The sequence below is a fragment of the Paralichthys olivaceus genome, chromosome 17 (genome assembly GCF_024713975.1).
Source record: "Paralichthys olivaceus isolate ysfri-2021 chromosome 17, ASM2471397v2, whole genome shotgun sequence".
Taxonomy (NCBI): Eukaryota; Metazoa; Chordata; class Actinopteri; order Pleuronectiformes; family Paralichthyidae; genus Paralichthys; species Paralichthys olivaceus.
This window is the reverse complement of record NC_091109.1, coordinates 2,235,519-2,241,518: the sequence shown is the minus strand read 5'-3', so window position 1 is coordinate 2,241,518 and position 6,000 is coordinate 2,235,519. Positions and strand designations below refer to the sequence as shown.

The following is a 6,000-nucleotide window of genomic DNA, read 5'->3' as shown; positions in this document are numbered from 1 at the left end:
ATCCTGGCGCAAAGTGTCTCTGACACACACACACACACACACACATGCATACAGCACTCAAATTCTTAGCAGATGAATACACACATGAAACACACAAACAGATTGACTCAGGGCAATATGTCGTAGTGATATCAGCATTTTTTTAAAGCTTGGGTTTTTTCTCATGGAAAAACTTGTTGTGTATTCCACCCCCTGCGTCTGAATTATTCAGCTTCAATGCCATTTCTATTCTTAGTGCTTTTACTAGTGTTTGGATGGCTGGAGAAGAAACCTTACAGTAAACAACACACATGCTCTATGACACAACATAACACAAGCAACGCTCCCTGCTCTGTTTGTCAGTTTGGTTCCTTTATTTTCAGTTTCGTACACAGGAACGTTCAGATATGTTTGGTTTGTCGGGTTGGAAGATGCATAATGTGAATTGAGCAATCACACAAGTTTGATTTCTCAAACGAGGCCCAGCATGTTCAACGCCATCACACCGTCTCCTCCTTGACTTTTAAAATGTGCACATCAAGGTTGAAATTGGACTCCGATGTTTACATGGCACTTTTTCAGGCTGGAGTTAATTTGCTTCGAGACAAAGAGGCCTGAATTAAATCAAGAAAAAGCAATAGAGTCTTCAAACGAACATCAAAGGTTTGCAGACGTCCCTCTGGGCCGCTTCACGAGCATCGATCGAAAATGCTGGGTGGGAACGTACTTATGCTTTCCCATCCAGTCAAACTGATTTCATCCAGCCAGGCCTGCTGAGATCCTCTCATCTCTCGAGTCTGAGGGAAGCAGCAGAAGAGGAGCACGTTGAGTGGCAGTCGAGGAAGGCGACGCTGAACCCGAGTGACGACTGCTGCAAACGGCTGCCGCAGTCAATATGCTGCCACAAATAAAAACATGTTATGCAAGTCAGATTTCTTGTATTTGTCCAACATGCAATATTCCTCTCCACGAGCAAAGACGTCTCTCTGCTGTTATTTGATGTTTTGAAGACTGTCACTGCCATGGCAACATCATTTTAATGATGAGAGCAGATTAATTATTTACATTAATATGGCTTGTGATTTGTCTGTCTGCATCATTGATGTGTTAACTCAAGTAAATTGCACTGTAATTATAAACCATTGGCAGAGTCAATACTTTTTTTTTTACCCACATGCATGTGTTCTTTGAGCAGAATAATGGCTCTCTCCTCTTCCTCCTCTTCCTCCTCTTCCTCCACTTCCTCCTCTTCTTCTTCCAGGTTTTTCTATGAGAGGTGAATGACTTGAGGCTCTGACAAAAGATCAACATGTGATTTATTGGTAATTGTGACAACAAAGTAATCCATTAGTTACTTTGCACTCTCTCTGTCATCTTTCATATGTTTGCAACTACCTCCTTTGGTATGAATTATTGATAAATGGCTGGCTGTTGCATGCTGAGACAGAGAGAGGGGTAAGATATGGACTGGATCAGGCTGTGGCCCGGATCAGCAAATTTATACAGTAACACATTTATTCATGTAAAATATGTTCAATCGCTGCTGAATTTCTTTTCAGTTTCACTTATTTGAATCAAGCTAAATACTTTAAATTCTTGCTGAATTGCTCTCTTGATAAGCCTCATTCATTTTATTTTATATTTTCTATTGTATTTTTCCAGCTTTCAGCCTGAAGCTGGATTTCGAGGACTATACGCCTCACGACACACTTTGATGTGTCAGCTGTAGCATCACTGGTGAACTGTCCACGCAAGCTCCTGTGACGCAAATAAGATCACACATAAGTCCCGAGGGCCTCGCTGCACCGGCACAAGTCTCCTTAAAGCTGCCCCCACAAAGAACACAAGGTTTAATTTGAATATAAGTAATTCTAAACACACTGTAAACACACACTCCCTCCTTGTTGTCCTTTAAAGGCGTCTCTCTGATCCCCCCCCCCCCCAAGAAATCAATCGTCACAGTGGGATCAGGAAGGGGTGAAATATTACACCATCAAAACATATTTCCAAATTAGCACGTTTTATTATAATTTGTCAACGCTACAAATCTATTTCACCCCCGGACATTCATAATCCTTCACCGATATTATTATTTGCGTATCATGCAAGTGTGGACACTCATTACCGCTCTGCTTATTTCTCTCTCCATCTCTTTTACTCTCTCTCTCTCTCTCTCTCTCTGGGTGTGTTGAGCCATGGGGGAATATTGATTTCACTGACACTTTCAGGGAACGCCTTTATTGACTGACTGCCACCAATAAATTGTTGATCGCTGGTTGACGAAAAGGCTTCGGGCTCCTGTAAGTCCCCAGATAATGTCTCGATGCAGACATTTCCTTATGCGACATCACATACTGTATAATGTAGGACCGTTATATTTTACATACTATTCTAAATGCATTAGTGATTTGGTTCAACCCTGATGATGCAACGTACATATTAACACACACACACACACACACACACACACACCAGTGGCCCACAGCAAGTTCAGCCTTGACTGCTACTGCTGTTGTTATGCCACTGAGGTATGTAACCTTGTTCTTAGATCCAAGCTGCCTGGCGGGTACAGAGCAGAGGTCGGCCTGGTTTACTGGTTCTCGCTCTCTCCCAGCAGAGTCGCCTCCAGTCACCCCCAGTGTCCCTGCCACAGACAGACAGAGAGTGAGAGGAGACGTCTTTGTGATAGGCCCATGTGCACTGTGTTAAACAACTGACTCTGTTTGTGTGTGAGGTTGTTAAAGATGATTAAGGGGTTGATTGCCAAAATTGAAAAATCACATTGTCCCATCATTTCTGTTATCGTTGGGCCATTTCTTTGTCAAAGATAATTAACGCTTTCATGACCTATACTGCAGCCTGCCACCAGATGGCGATCGAGATGCTTTGGCTTCACTTTTGGGGACCTTTCGATCACCAGCTCTCCCGCCCTTTCAGCCGTCACCTAGCAACAGAGCTACGGACAAAAAAGTTGTTCGGTTGATTAAAAACGTTAAATAGATGTGGTTTTTTAAACATGTGCACTGTTAGCTGTTCGGTTTAAAGTTTTCGCCTCACCCGCCATTACCTCTTTAAAAAACAGAAGAGCAATGAATCATGGGATTTATGTTGGGCCGGGAAGGATCCGCCTGGTGGATTATGGGTGGAAGGACGCATTTGGAGTAGTCTTAGAATTAGGACTCTTGTCGCGTTGCTGTGATGCAATCTGTATACGAATGCTCTCCATAGATACACCTCTCCATAAATGGAAAGAGGTATAAGTATATTTATCTTAAAAGTATTCGTACACTTTAATACTTCTCTCTCTGAGTCTCTCTCTCTCTCTTTGTAGCACAGTTTTGCAGCCATTGCTGTTTGTGAAAACATGTTGCAGAATGAATGAGTCAGATCTGGACCAAGGGCCAGTGGAGGGTTCCCTGATCCACAGAGCGGACTCCATGCCGGACCTTCCCTCGCTCCCTCCCTGTGCAGCGCTGTCTCATTGCTCGGTGAAGCCTCTGCAGCGCGCACACACAGGAAGACTCTCCGGTGCACGGGACCTCTTACTACCACAGTGACGCGCTGCATGATCAACACACACTTGTGATAATCTCGAGGCAACAACGCAATTTGTGCCACATTCAGGGGATTTTACTCGCGAGGTGATTCCCGGACTGCAAATCCTCCGTGTTGTCATTAAGGTAAGAGAAAGCAAATGCGCCAAATTGTCCTTTCATACATTCTGCGGTGACAATTTGTTTGCCAGTGTCATCATCACTCAAAAGCATCTCTTTTTATCACGCTCCCTCTATCGTGCGTCTTTTTCCCGTGTTACCAGGTGAGATTTACGCATGATGTGCCGCGTAAAGAAAAAAAAAAGGCTTACATTTCCATAACTTTCCAATGAAGCAGGACTCACAATGGAGGAGAAATGAAAAGGTGATTTCAAAGTTGTTAGGAGTGCATTTCCCCTCTGAGGCACGTTGACAACCCTCCACGCCACTTGCAGTAAGTGGTAATGAGGCAAGAGTAAGATATCCAATCGGCCTGTCCGTGCGCCTTTGACGGAGCAGGCGCGTCCGCTATTGCGTCTTTGGCTTTGCTGCTGAATTTAGCTCCTTGTGCAACATGAACACAGCATTTTTTCATCTCTGACTCTAAAAGCTGCTGACACTTGTGGGATGAGGATGCAGCAGAACATGTGGCATCATGTCAGTGTCTGTGGCCAAAGCTTTGAGGTGTTAATCTGGCCACATCTTCCTCCCATCATAGGATTCCTGAAGCCCCTCAGGCTGCACGCACGCACATTCATGGGCACCGGGGCACCATCATGCCTTATTCCCACAGCAATCTGTCTGGCTCTTTGGATTTATTTATCGTCTTTGGTTCAGCCAGCCTCCTTGGAAATTAGGCTCTGCACAGATATGCACTGCTGCTCCAGACTGAACAATACATGTGATATCAGGCTTTAAAATACAGCCACAAGTGGAGAGTCAGTGAAATTCAGCATCATGCAAATACAAATACTACAATTGCAAATCCAAATACTACATCTGTGAATTTCTCTCTGGCTACTGAGCGGATTTCTTTAAATGCACAAACCAGTATCTACAAGAAGCTAATGGCTCCGTATTGTAGTGTGGATGAAAATGACATGCTGCCCAAACAGTAACTATAGCAGTGTGTGTGTGTGTGTGGTGAGAGGATTCATGTTATGGTTCAAGGAAGTGACATAAGCACCAAGGGAAGAAAGGGCACTGGGCCAATTGGAGAGGGGGAAAAAAAATTCAGTTGTTCTGACTCCAGCAGAAGCCGAGCGAGATTCAAGGACGTCAGGAACGGATCGAGCCCGAGAGGTCAATCCAGTACGAGGAGACATCATGAATCTGCGCTGATATAGTGTGGAGATGGGAATATTGACTGCAAAGCTGCAGCTCACACAGATCCTCCAGATTTGAGGTAATGTGCTGGAGAATACGAGCATATTTAATGATTTTCTACCCCCCCCCCCCTTCTCTCTGTATCTTCTTTTTCTTGCCGACTTAAGTGAAAACCATTTCGAGGCAGACATGTTGTTGCGAGAACATTCCCTTATCTCAAATAAGCAGCAGAACTCGCAATCTGTTGATCTTCCCCCGGTGCTTGTGTCACTTCCTTAAACCCGTAAAAAAAAACGTGCATCCTTTTCTTGTTCAACACAGGGCCCTCGGCATGCACAAGCTTCCCATCACTACCTCCTCCCATCCCATCCCCCCATTAGAGGCAGTTAGCATCTTGCTCGTGTGACTGACTGCAGTGGCTTCATACGTGGCTGTGTGGATGGAGTGCTGGAGTAATCATTAGCTGCCTTTCCTGCTGTTTTGTGTCTTCAGATAATGATGGAGTCTGCGTTGAACTCTCAACTCTGCACCCGTATATACCCTCATTAACTAACCTTTTCATCTTGATGCTGCTATCGGCTGTCGTAGCTTCCTCCTGTATCACCTCCACATGTCTCAGCCACCTCACAGATGATGGGAATATGAGAATCCACGTCTTCGGAGGGTTTGAATCCTGCATGAGCACGACGAATCTGCTTTACTATGCTACTAAAAAATACCTGTGAGCTGTGCCTCGGCTACTTGGTGCCATTGTGACGTTCAGGGTGCTTTCAAGAGGAGATAACCCATCGTATTTTCCACACTTCTTCCACACCCAGGAAGTCTGGCTTAGCCTTGTAATCATGCAGATAATTCCGTCAGGATGTAAATGTGTCATCGCAGTCGGCCCAGATGCCCGTTTTTTTGTGCTCGCTTTTGTGTTTTCCAGCTTTTTCTGTGCAGCTGTGGAACCCTGACATTGTAATGAAATTATAGCAGAGCCATCAGCCTGAAGGCCCGGAAGGAGGTTAAGACAAGTAGTGGCACAAATATTACTTTCCAACACCCTGAGGGTTTACGATAAAAACAAGGGATGACCACGGCAAAGAAGATTTTTTTGCAGTGCACGGCGATGACATAGCTGTTGCTCATGACTTGTCCCCCTCAAGTTGAATTAGGAAAG

At 44.7% G+C, this 6,000-nt stretch overlaps 1 protein-coding gene and 1 long non-coding RNA gene across 12 annotated transcripts in view; one reads left to right on the top strand and one right to left on the bottom strand.

Annotated features, from left to right (window-relative positions):
• Positions 1–742: 742 nt before the first annotated feature.
• Positions 743–3,178, bottom strand: LOC138405306 (uncharacterized). The gene is made up of 3 exons (XR_011239023.1): positions 2,517–3,178; positions 1,154–1,272; positions 743–877 (listed from the first exon to the last, which is right to left on the bottom strand). It is a non-coding gene; the product is annotated as an uncharacterized lncRNA (long non-coding RNA).
• A 311-nt stretch (positions 3,179–3,489) lies between these two features.
• Positions 3,490–6,000, top strand: part of dlgap1b (discs, large (Drosophila) homolog-associated protein 1b) — an 85,426-nt gene continuing 82,915 nt past the window's right edge. For 9 of the 11 annotated variants that reach the window (XM_069512975.1, XM_069512973.1, XM_069512972.1 and 6 more), the window contains exon 1: positions 3,491–3,659. The gene's annotated coding sequence lies outside the window, so the exon portion shown is untranslated. Of the gene's footprint in view, positions 3,660–6,000 lie in introns of all 11 variants that reach the window. The other 2 variants (XM_069512980.1, XM_069512979.1) reach the window with 2 other exon arrangements.